The sequence below is a fragment of the Xiphophorus hellerii genome, chromosome 12 (genome assembly GCF_003331165.1).
Source record: "Xiphophorus hellerii strain 12219 chromosome 12, Xiphophorus_hellerii-4.1, whole genome shotgun sequence".
Lineage (NCBI taxonomy): Eukaryota > Metazoa > Chordata > Actinopteri > Cyprinodontiformes > Poeciliidae > Xiphophorus > Xiphophorus hellerii.
The window spans coordinates 2,369,420-2,382,800 of record NC_045683.1 but is presented as its reverse complement, the minus strand read 5'-3'; the positions used below and the strand labels follow the sequence as shown (position 1 = coordinate 2,382,800).

The 13,381-nt window shown below is 38.4% G+C and overlaps 1 protein-coding gene across 1 annotated transcript in view; it reads right to left on the bottom strand.

The window, feature by feature from the left end:
* Positions 1 to 13,381, bottom strand: part of kank1a (KN motif and ankyrin repeat domains 1a) — a 51,571-nt gene that overhangs the window by 35,719 nt on the left and 2,471 nt on the right. The gene's annotated exons all lie outside the window — the stretch shown is intronic.

The window sequence follows — 13,381 nt, the reverse complement described above, 5'->3', positions numbered from 1 at the left end:
TTAGGGAAAAAAGAGAAAATAGATTCATCTTCCAGTTAATGTCCTTCCAAAAAGACGGAAAAAACAAGAAAAAGAGCAAAAGAAAGGAAGAGCAGAAAGAGCAAACTAACAGCTCAGCAAACAGAGAGCAACAGAAAGACAAAACAGCAAAAGAAAGATTGAGAGCAAAGTGAAAGAAAGAAAGTGAGCAAAATTAAAGAGCAAAAGAGAAATGGGAAGAATGAGAGCAAGGAAAGAAAGAGGAAAGGAAGGAAGTGAGTAAAAGATGGAAACCTAAAAAGAGCAAGAGAAAGGTAGAGCAGAGGAGCAAAAAAAAGCAAAACGGTAAAAAAAAATAGAAAGCTAGAAAATAGCAAAAAAGGGAAGAAAGAGCAAAAGAAAAGAGAAAGAAAGAGCTTGTTATCAGTAATCTGCAGAACTGCGTCATTTCTTCCTGGTTTCTCTGTGATAACGATTCAGCAAAGTTACAGAGATTAGCAGTTTGTTTAGCTTTTAGAAAAGCAGAAAACTGATTTTGAAACGAGTTCACATGAAAGGCCAAATGGGGTGAATGAAACTCTCTCCAATCCTCAATTTACTCCCCATTAATTCAGTTTTTCCCTCTCTAGCTCCTTTCATTGAACCAAACCACTTGGTTTTTATCCAGGAGAGAAAAAAGAAAAGAGGAACTCAAGAATGATCTTCAGAAAAGAAAGAAGACAAGCGAGGAAGGAAGGGAGGGAGGGCTAATCCCATTAGCTAAATGATTTGTTCCAGTCAGAGATGGGAGATAAAAAGTGTGCAGGGGAGGAAAGAGGCACAAACCTCCAAAAATAACCTTTCCCTTATAATTCTGCTTCTTTTTCTGTCACCTACAACTTTTTTAGCCGTTAGGGCTGAAACGATTAATCAAATTAATTGTGATTAATCGAAAATGTAAATAATCATCAACTTAGTAATCGATTAATCGTTAAACAAAACAAAAAATCTCCCTTTATATTCAATTATTAAATTGGTTAATCCAAAATATATGAAGTGAAGCAGAAAGGCCTGAGCTTCTCAAATGTTGATGATAGCATTTTATAGCTGCAGATGCATCCTTTGCTACAAATTCTTTTATCCGATTAATCGAATAATCTATAGAACAATCATTTACTAAAATAATCTTTAGTTGCATCCTCATTAGCCTTAAACTGTTAACAAAAACAAGTCTAATGCAGATTTCTTTTAGGGCTGAACGATTATTCAGATTATTTGTGATTAAATCATCATTGAAATAATCCTCAGCTAATTTAGTAATCGATTAATCGCTAACTGGAGTGTAAGGACTCAAAGGCCATTTGCTGAAAGAACAAAGAGCAGCAATTAAACCAAAACTGCACTAAAATGTTTTACATTTTATATTTAAGATGAAAAAAAAAAACTTTCATTATCTGTAAATACAGTCGACCCAGCATAGGAAGTGGCCATTTAGCTTTAGCCTAAAATTCTGTAAAATAGAAAAGTCTCATATTTAGCACCTTTTGCTATATATCTATTAACTGGTCAATCCAGAAATAACCAACAGATCAGCTCTACACTGTACTGATGCTAAGTCAAGCAGAAAGGGAAGAGATTTTCAAATAACCAAACAAACACTAAAGGAATGGTATGTTATTGAATTTTAGCCAATAAAATATTTCTTGTTGAAAAACGCAAATAAAAGATTTCAACTTCTAAGTATTTTTAATATTGAATAAAGTAAGTTTAAGCAATTAAATGTGCCAGATGTTTTATCTGATTAATGGTAATCTATCATTTTATTAATCGTTACTTGCTGCCCCATTAGATTTCAGTCTAATGCAGATTTCTTTTTAAATCCAGGAAATAAAATTTGCCTAAGTGAATTTTAAATTCCCAGCCACCGCTGAGCGGAGGAAGCAGTAATGACCCTGGGACTAACCAACGATTTCCGTGTCATCCTTTTCATTACGTTGGCCTCGGCTCGCGGCCGCAGGTCGAAGGCTACGGAAACAGTAGCACGCCTTCAAAGCTATAATGCAGCACATTGTACTGTGCAGCCAGGGGGGGAGCCTCGCTGGTGGGAGTCATCCCGCTCCACAATGGCTGCAGCATTCCAGTGGAAACACTGTGGCATTATGGCTGCCAGAACCTCCACTTCCACCAAAACAACAGATTAGCTCCCGCGGCATTCTGGGAACTTTTCTGCATCATCTTTTTTTTATAAAAGTGACTCGGCGTGGGGAAGAAAAGAAAAACTATTTTTGCAGTTTTGTCAGAATGATTCATCGCTGCTGTTTTTGCATTCGGAGAGTTTAGTCAGATAAAGATCTGAACTTGTTTTGCTTCACTGCAACGGAGGATTGAAGGAGTTAAAACCGCAAAGGAGCCAAAGCTGATGGAGAAATCTGTGGGTAAACTTAAGCAGTTGGTAACGTCTTTCAATTGTTTCATAAGTTAATGCAGCAAATATTTCATTTTATGGCTTTAATAAGAAATTAACAGCATCTTGACGCCTCTAAAAGTAAAACAATTAGCCTGTTACAATTATAAAGTATTTGCCTCCCTTGTAGATTTTTATTCTGCTTTTTGTCACGCTAAAATGTTTCACAATTTTTTATAAAATCAGATAAATATCATCTGAAAGAATGCAAATATAAATTAGAACTTCTATTTACATGGCAAAACACAAGTTTATTACCAATTATTCTCTACAGTCTCCATTAATCTAAAACCAAAATGTAATTTTGAGTAGGAAAAAGCAATATAATAATAAGATAAACTGGAAGATAAAAGAAGCCTTTAGCCGTCACGTCTAAGCGTAGCTCTGCTTTCTGAGGTGTTTTCAGTGTTTTCTTAAAGCGAACATCACTAAGCGTCACTAAAACAGAGACGCCTCCTGCACAGCAGCCGTCCTCCATGAACAAATATTGACTTGAGTGGCGACCCGAGCCGGGCCATTATTTCAGCTCCACCAGAGGGACGGGAACAATCGGCGAAAGCTTTGCTGGCAGATGTCACTGAATATGCAAAAAACCGAGACAGGACAGGGAGGTTGCACCAACAACGAGGCGACAGATAAACGTCAGACATCTACAGTGAGCAGAGAAACCAGATTTAGATGTTTTACACGTCATCAGACTGGTAATCCTCTGGTTGGAAGAAGAAGAATTTAAATTATTTTACAAACAAATTGGTGTTGGTATGGAAGTTGTTAGCGACAGAGACTCAAATATCTGGAGAAACTAAAACATTTTTATGCATTTTGGCTGTTTATCCACATGAAAACTGTTTGATATCACCGATGTCGTAATAAAACATTTTTCTGGACAATAAATTGTCCCAGAAATTATTGTGATGTTTTAAGACCATTTTCAAGTTCAGTCTGGTGTTTTGCTCTCAACCAGCCCTTTTTTTAAGAAGAATTTTGTTTACAGAGACTTTATAATTCATTTTATTATTTGTTGGTTTTTTTGTTTGTTTTGGTCACTTATTTAGAATATTTAAAAACATCTTCAAGTGTTAAATATTCATTAGAATTTAAAGTTTATTGAGCTTTGAGGGTGTTTTTGTGTTATTATGCTATTATTACCATTAGATTGCCTGAAAATGATCTCAAAACAGCAATATTATAGTTTATCGCAAAAAACTTCTGGGGCATTTTGTCATCTAACAATATCTGTTATTGTGACGTTCCTAGTTGTGACCGACAGGAAAATGTTGATAATTATCAGTAAAAATAAAAAGATGTAAAACAAAACTGATTGACCACCTACAGGATCAATCCTTCAGAGCAGGACCGACCTGTGGACAGCGTTACCATGGCGACCCGTCTTTCACATTGTGGAAACTGAAACCGGAGAGGATGTCGGGCCATTACGAGTCCACCACAGTTCAAAGTCATAAACAGAGAAACCACAGATATGGAAGAAAATAAAAAGGTCGTCCACCAACAAAAAGCTTCAATCCAGACTTTGATCTCTCCATATTTATCCCATCATCACATTCACCAGGAGAATTTTTTAACTAGTCTGACGTTGAGCTGAACTGCAGCTTTAACCAGTCAATCTCTGTGGTAAACAAATCTCTGCTAACCACTAGAGGAAATAATTTCCTGCTGCTGTTCACTGAGGGACAGCGCTTCCACAGGGCCGGTCCAAGCCTTTTTGGGGCCCTAAGCAGATTTTTATTTGTCCCCCCCCCCATAGATTAGCTACAGCCGAATCTGTCACTTATTAATAATCGCAAAATAAACATCAAGGAAAAAACATGAAACCTTAACGGACCAAATGTTTTGTTCTGTGTTTTTGGTGCTGAATCCTGATACATTAGCAGTGTTGTTGTTAGTTGCTATGGCAACGTAGCATAGCCTACACAAAGAGCAAGAAAAAAAACAGAATACGAGTGATTTCAATGTTTTTCCATCAATATTTGTCCCAGTGGCGGACTGCACTGAACCTACATCTCCAGGTTTCATTGTAACAGAACTGCAGCAGCGCGGCTACCGATGGCAAGTAAAACAATCGTCGTTTTGCCCTCCAGCGTTGGGCGCATTCACAACTTTTCAGGATATAAACAATAACATGAAAGGGGTTTCATACTTTCCCCTTTGTCTTGGTGTTTTCTGGAAGTACCGTGTGTGTGGCGACGTCAAACGCCCTTGTAGTTGCAAAATGGCCGCCAGAGGGTTTGATTTCAAATCGATTTTGGGACATTTTAAATTGATTCTAAATAATAGTAAATATAAATCAATTTTTTGGTAAACCTCTAATAACTGAACCAGCTGTGGCCTTCAGATGCTTAATTATAAAAAAAAGTCACTAAATTTCACTGCAAGTCCAACGTTGTGGCATAGAGATCTGCAGTGGAGCGTGTCTTGTTGGTTCTGTCGTGACCCGTTTGATGTCTTTAACAGATGGCAGCAATCCTTTCCAAAGTTTGTTGTTCCAGATATCCAGTTAATTACTTCCACTAGGATGTCAAATGTGAGCAGAATGACTTCCTCACTCTGCAGCTCCCACATTAAAGTAAATCAGCGCCAGAGACGGCAAAGCGCAGCTGGTCTACGTTTGTTGATCATATGCAGGCAAGCAGGACTACGGGAGAACTGATGGACAAAACCACGGCTCGGTACACATTCAGGTTTTAAAGTCAGGGTTTGATACATTTTAGGTGCAATTCAACAAAGATCAAGAAACAAACCCTTTTTTTATTATTCAGTCAGCAGTAAAAGAATTCTGTTCAATTTTTGAAATTATTTTACGTCCTAAAACTTTAAAAAGTGGGAAGTTTTAGGGACCACAAATATCTAAAATCAACAAATACTTGAGACTCCACCTAAAAACAATTACTACACCTATTTTAACACCAAGCAGCTTGAATTGCTGAGTTTTTTGACAGAATTTGACCTTTTTTCCACCTTTTCTTTTTTTCTGTCTAGAAGGTTGTTGTAAGCTTCTTATTTAATGGAAATACCGTAATTGCAAAATAGTTTTTTCAACATTAGTGGATTATTGACAAAGTTTTGCACACATTTGTAATGAAAACGCAGCTAATGACACTGAAAAAAATACCAGCTTTAACTGCCTTAATATGCTATATAGATGTAGATCATGAATGCATAATAAATCAAATATATCCTACCACTTCTTGCATTCAAACACTCCTTTACAATTGCATTATTTCCTGCACTTCTATTGCAACTTGATACCTTGTTAAACTCCAACTAGAACCCTGTCAGGTTATTAAGCTAAAAACATTATTTATATGCATTCATGAAACATTCAGTTAAAAATAGAGTATTGGTATAATTGGTCTCATTGATGGGCCATCTAGAACATTAACCTAAAGGACATCTTTGGTAAAAAATAATTGCCTAAAACAATTCAGACTCACCTCCCTCAGGTGTGAAGAGCTCAAGGCTTTGAGTCTGCGTCCAACTCTGACTGATAACGCAGTGAGGGACGAGGGATTAACGTGGGGGACGCCAGAGCGCTTCCTGACACGAACCTCACAGAAACACGCAGTAACCTGACGATACCAGCGTGCAACAGAGGGAGGCTGTAACATGAGGAGGCGGGTAACTATGGGCCACACGGCTCTGAGGCTTTCTGCGCCGTAAACAGTGCAGAGCACAGATGACACAGCTCCAATATGACCGTATTAATGAGCTTTTCATGGATAAAAAAGGAAACAATTAACTAAAAGTCCTAATTTAAAGAGTAACTAAAACCCAAATCATTTTTTTAACAGATAAATTCAATTGGCATTTAAAGTTGGTAATTTTGCGTTTTTGTTTTTTAACTCTGCAATTTCTGGCCGACTACCGACTCAGTGCTGCCCTCTTTGGGTTAAACAGTTGCTACTGCAGATGAATTTTCCTATTGGTTACAATGTTACAGCTTCCTGCGTTTGGGGAGCTGATTGGTGCTTCTCATGTCGCCATGAAAGTCTCCCATATCAGAAAAAAGTTTGTGGACTGCGGTTGGTTGTGAACAGATAATCAAACTGATGCGGATCAAAAAAGTGAACTCTGAAGTCCTGACTCGGTTGAAATGAACTCTGGCGTGGTTTCGATGCATGAGAACCATAAGAGGACCAGAGACCGCTGCAAAAGCAGGAAGAGGACTACAACGCAAGGCATTCTGGGTTAATAAAACCAAAACAAACACGAATCCAGTACTAGTGGGAAAAATGGCTTGCGTTTTGAAAAGAGAAATCCTACAACCACTAAAATCTGACTCTACTCCATTTTTGTTTTTGTGAAGAAGAAAGTTGTGCTCAGAGTCTTCAGACGTTCTTGTGTCGTTTCCTTCGGTTGTTCTTGATGCAGCGCCCCCACAGGTGAGGAGGGGAACAGGTTACTTAAAGATTTTGGTTCATTTAACAGTGCAGTGTGAAAGTGAACCACACCAGTTGAAAATGTAACAAATGTTTCAACTTTGGTGCCCAATCAAATCCAATCTACCGGACTATGAGGTGTGAAAACTCCCAAAAGCTGTTTGTTTTGAAAGTGACACAGACTTTGTGTTTACGGAGCTCTAAGGACACCAAGTTACAACTTTATGCCCCATAAATCACCAAGAATCATCACACGCAGTAATTATGGCCCTACATAGGTGTGCTGCAATTTACACCTCACAAAGTAAACAATGTGGAAAAAAACTGGCACACCAAGAGAAGATTTTATGAGTTACATGTGGTTGAAGGTTTGTAAATTTTGAAAGACGACTCTAGAAATTTACCTGAATAAGCAACAGCCAGGGGTCTGCAGCTGGTTAGCTCTCCTAAAACAGACTACAGAGTTTGGCCTGACAGACGCCGAGCCGTTCTGTGCAATGCCTAAACTTGACAAGCAAAGTCTGTGCATGCCTGCATACCTGGAGGATTATCACCATCATTTCAGCACCAAGTTCACTCTGCACTGGCCTCATTCTGTTTGACCCGCAGGAAACAAGCTGGATTCCTGTTTAAAAACAGTTACATTTCAGACAGCATGCCTGAAACACACAGCCATATTTGTGAGGAAATAGTGACAAATGAGATGTTTCCATAAACTGACACACAGTGCATGCCAGCTGCTGTTTAGAAAAGATACAGGGGGAATGTTTAGCTGGTTTGTTTCGTCCATAACTTTGTGGTATTTTCTGGTTAACACATGTGCAGCACATGCCTGAACTTCCAGAGGGATTTATTAAAGGTTTCTGTGGCCTTTAATCGACAGTAGATGAACAGGACCAAGGCCAAAGAGCCATGTGGCGCCCCAAAACCAAATGGCTCTGATGCCCAGCCAGTCCCTCCAGTTTCCACAATTCTGCGATTGTGAAAATTCACACAGAAACAGATTCCTGCATTTTTTGTGAGTAACTCTGAGTTTACTGAAATTTGTTCAAAAATACGGTCAAAAACTGTATTTACCGTCATACATAAGCGCAAATATTGTTACATTTCTTGCAAATATTTCTACTGTAGCACCAAAAGATATGTCATTTGGATTTTTGTTTGTAATTTTTTGGTTTTCTTTTAGCACCTCCCTTAAATAATTATGCTTGTAATTTGTAACAAATGTAAACGCAGTCAAACCACAGACTTGGGAGAGTCTAAGGTCTCCGCCTGAAATCTGTGTGAAGTAGATAATTGAGCACCTTTCAGCTCCCTGTTTGACCACAGGTTTTTCTTCCACTCCTCCCATTCTCTTGAAAATGTCAAAACAATCCGTCCCATCAAGCCTCATCCAGCATTAAGTCGTCTTTCCAGCGGGTAATTACCTTCACTCCAACCAGAGGCGTGCACACACATTTTTGGGGCAGGTGCTCAAGTAGAAAATAAGGGCAACGGATTTTTGACTCCAACACAATTTGATAATGACAGCCAATTTACACGCACTCAAAAAAAACAAACAAAAAAAAGCCCTTTGTCCTCGTCTTTCATTGGAAGAGATTGTCCAAACAAAACACACAACAATTTCATTCATTTGAAGCCTAGATTTATCGTATCATTTATCATGATAAATTTATCATAATATGAATGTTGATTTATGATTATTACAATAAATTCCAATTAATCAAGACTGTCCATTGTTGGGATTGTTAGTTTTTACTGTTTTACTGCTACTAAAATAGTAGCAGTAAATACTTTTTATTGTCAGTTTCATCGTTATCAGAATAGCAACAGGCCTGTCACCATAAGCAGTAAATCAATTAACAGCATGAAAAATTAAGACAAGTTCAAAAATTTCCATTTTCATGATTTATTATTTTTTTCTTTCTACCAAAATGTGGATGATAAAGTGTTCAGTCTGGTGTTTTGGTTTCAACTGGCTTTTTTTGAAGGACAATTTTGTTTACAGAGACTTCATACTTAACTTTGTTTGTTTTGTTCATTTATTTTGGATATTTAGATGTTTTCCAGTTCCAGTGTTAAATGTTTATTAGAATTTAATGCTAATTTTTGAGAATGTGTTCTTGCACTATTACGCCATTACCATTATATTACTTTGAAAATGGTCTCAAAACAATAACAATCATTTATCGCAATAACTTCTTCCACAATTTATCGTCCAGCAAATTTTTTATTGTGACAGGCCTAAATGGCAAAAATATTGTCATGAAACTTTTAATCTACCCCTACTTTCCAACATCTGCTGATTGCAAAAGATGACACCAATATGCATTAGTGAACAAAAACATTAAAAATCTCAAAGTATGCACTTTTGTACATTTTATGAAATTATTAGGATTAACAAAAATAAAAAAATATTATAGATTGATGAAAACGGTAAATCGCAACCAGCCTTTAATTGCAAAAAAGAACTTGTGCTACACATTATTTAAAAAAACTTTAAAAATCTCAGAAGGGCACTTTTTTTTCTCCGTAGAACAAAGGGCAGATACTCTAGCACCACCTAGAGTCTATTTCTGTATTTCCTTGACTCCAATGTAAGTGAAAGCATAACATTCGCTACAGTCATTTTCATAGTTGGTCTAATAACAAATAAATCAAAAATTGCCAAGATCAATGATCCTCCAAAGAAGTTAAAAATTCAAATTTCAGTGAACCGTGATAATCGTCCTTATTATAGAGGGAAAAGAAGAAAGCACAACCACTAAGAGGAAGAATTACTGAAAGAAAAGAGATTAACATACCAGGAAACAAAACATCTTTTTGAAACACACTTCAAGGTTTAAGCGGGGTTAATCCGAGCTGCAGAGAGTGATTCCTTCGACTCATTCATGTTCACCGCAACAGTTTTCCTCCTCACGCAAACTGCAGCACTCAGGAATTAATCAGACAATAAATAAATAACCTCTGAATTATTTAGATGTCGTTTTAAAAAAAAAAAGTAGAGATAATTTAATAAATATATAATCATATGCATCATGAATTAAATTAAACTGTCAACTTCACCCATCAAACTCAGTGGGCGGGCTTAGGGCCGACGTCTGATTGGCTGCTTCAAACAGTAAATCGAGACAATTTCTCCGAGTTTGCTAAGACTCTGAGGTTTATATTTTCACTGGAAGTGTGGAAATAACTTCCATACATTGTTGTAATTTAATTGCTACAAACTCCAGGTGAGCAACTCCAGCCTCCATTTCACAATTTACCTTTAACAACATGGAGGAAGCTGCCACAGGTCACAGGATCAACGTTAGCTCCACCCACTAGCGAATGCCAACTAACTCTCTCTGGCGAACTTATTAGCAACTTCAGACCAAACTACAGATACAGACGCTGGAATTGCTCATCCGAAAAATAATTTATTGAAATTATTTTCACACTTCCAGTGAAAATATCAACTTCCCTGTCATTGCTAACTTGGAAGAAGTTGTCCTGACTTGTTGTTTGAAGCAACCAATCAGACATCAGGGTCTCTATAAAAGCAGCCAATCAGATGTAAAGGTCTCTATGGAAGCAGCCAATCAGACATTAGGGTCAAAATTAATTTTATATTTTAAAGATATTTTTGTATTCATTTCCACTTTCAATAAACTAATGAAACGTTTAGATAATTATTCAACAATTCTTATAATTTGCTATTCTTCACATTTTTTGTGGTTGTAGTGAATTATTCTAAACTTAAGATGAATATCAGTTGCAAACATTCAACGATCAAGTAAAACAATTTCATGAGGAGAACCAACAGCATTTTACAACCCAAACAGAGGGCTAAACTTAGCTCATGTGCCACGTTGCTGATTGGTTGCAATCATGTCTGATCGCAGCTTCAGCTTAAGGAGCCTGCATGAAGTTTGTAATTAAAGACAAATCCACTTAACAGATTCTTCTAATTCATACGTTGTGCTGGTGTGATTCTGCTAAGCTTCTAAGTCCAGAAAAAAACTGACTCAAGAGATTTTGTAAACAGTTCAGCAGAGCTTTGATCGCCCCAGTAATGACTTCCTTTCGAATTAGCGAACAGTGTGGTGCCGCGCTGGCAGCTGTCCCAGGTTACTGGAAATCTCTTAGTTGGATTTCCACAAGCTTGACTTCTCTTTTTTTTGTTGAATCCAGCAAGTTCTCCATTTTAAATCTGCTTTGTGCATACTCTGATATCTGAGGTTCTTTACAGTTCAAGCCCAGAAGCTACTTAGTGCCATTTCCTATTTGACGCTGGTCCAAACAGCAACATTTTATATTTGTGGGCTAACTTCTAACACGATCTTGTAATAACAGGGCAGTCCTCGAGGCTCATGTGGGTTTTCATCCCACACTTTCAAACCAAAGCAGCTGCAACAACTCCCTTCACCTCCAGTCAAACCAGTGAGTGTGCTTCCAGCGGGGAGAAATACAAGGTTGCAAGAAACACATGCTTAAGCTGCACGAAATGGCAAAAATAGAATTTTCAGCACAAAAATATGCAACAAGAGCAAAAATATGGCAGAGGTATGAGCAGATGTTCAACCAAAACTGGGATTACAAAGCAAACCCAGAGACTAAAATTAGAAGCAATTCAGCAGAGATGATTCTTTAAAAACTCTAAAACAAGCGAGAAAAGCAAAGGAACAGGAGCTGTGAGGAGGGAAGTCATTTAGTCCAAACGAGAAACCGGAGGAATGGGAGACTAATCACAGGGAGGCGATGGGAGGAGGGGGAGACTGGCTTTGAAGTTGTGGACAGGAGGGTCGTCTCACTGAAGTGAGAAAAGAGAGGCGGCCATATGTCGGCTGGAGAGGTCGACTCAAAACGCCGCCAAGCCTGAAGCAAACACCGACGCCAGGCTCAACCAAAGCGCAACATTTGGCCCTGAACTAGTTCCACTATAGACACGATGAATGCTAAAAACAAAAATAGTGAAACATCTCTCAAACTTCAAAATCCAACATGTGATTTAATAATCTAAAGCAGGGTGTGAAGCTCAGTTTCATTTTGGGTCGGTTGTTGCAGAAAGTATTGATAAAAATCATTAGACTGACAGACATACTGCCACCTACAGGTGGGAGTTAGCATCACTTAAACCCAATGTTTTTGACCATTTTTGTAGAAAATGTGCAATAAACTCATGAAAAATGTGGGAATTTATTGATTTCGAGTGAATTTCCGCAAAAAACTGGAGGAACTGATTGGTGTAATTTGGCAGTGTACAGGTACAAAACCGCTTTGATTTGATAAAATAATATCTGAGAACAGAACCGTGATCTTGAAGGTTCTAGTTATGCAGCCCTCTGGAGTTTAAAAGGGCCACATAAAAAGCGATGGTGGGCCAGATTTGGCCCCAGGGACATATGATCTAAAGCACAGGTGTCAAACTCCAGTCCTGTAGGGCCGCTGTCCTGCAGGTTTAAATGTACCACAGGTACAAAACACTGGAATGAAATGGCTTAATTACCTCCTCCTGGGGTAGATCAGTTCTCCAGAGCCTTAATGACCTAATTATTCTGTTCAGGTGCTGCAGCAGAGGCACATCTAAACGTTGCAGGACAGCGGCCCTCCAGGACTGCAGTTTGACACCCCTGGTCTAAAGGTTTTTATCATTTACTCTGCAGGTCCTTGAGTGAAATTCATCCTTTTAAAGCTGCAGCATGTAACTTTTGTATAAAACATTTGGTTTTACATATTTGTTAAAACTGTGTCCGTGTTCTGACAGTTTATTATGTGAAAAGATCGAGCTCCACCTCCTCCCTGAGCTAGTCTGAATAAATGTCCAAAAACAACCAATCAGAGACAGGAGGAGGGTCTCAGCGCTGTCAATCATCCTGATAAACTCACTGCTAAATGTACTAATGGCGGAGAAACAATTTACCATTACAGGAAAAACTATTTATCCGTCATCATTGGTGGCCATGCCAACTAGCCTTAGCATTCACAACAGGCTAAGCTAGCTGCAGCGTAGCAAAAAGCAAGGAGGTGATTGACAGCGCTAAGACCCGCCTCCTGGCTCTGATTGGTTGTTTCTGGAAGACGACAGAGGAGCTCAATATTCTGTCTTGCACAAAAAATTTTTTTTAAGAGTTACATACTGCAACTTTCAGAATAAAAATGAATACTCATAAAGTTAAGATTTTGTTTCCCAAATTTGACTGCAGATCAGTTTAACACAAGAACAGAAGTGGATGGTGAAAACAAACAAAATGTCAGCTCAGTAACCAAAGCCACTTTTATGCTGAAAGAATGCTTTAAGCCTCAGAGATAAAAGCTCTGCTGGAAATCTGCGCTTCTTATTCTCTGGTGTCGAGAATCGAGTTCAGGTAGATGCCAACAGCGGCACATTGAAAGCCGCAGAATTCCTTTAGTCCGCTTTCACAATGCGCATATTCTCCCCCGCTCCCATATCAATTCAGAGGATCATCCCTGAAGGAGAAAAGTGGGAAAGCTTCTGAGCTGGAGAGGAGATGAGGAGCCCTTTGGTTGACCCCAGCGGTCCAGCAGAACAATGGAGACCACCATCAAGGTCTGCGTCACA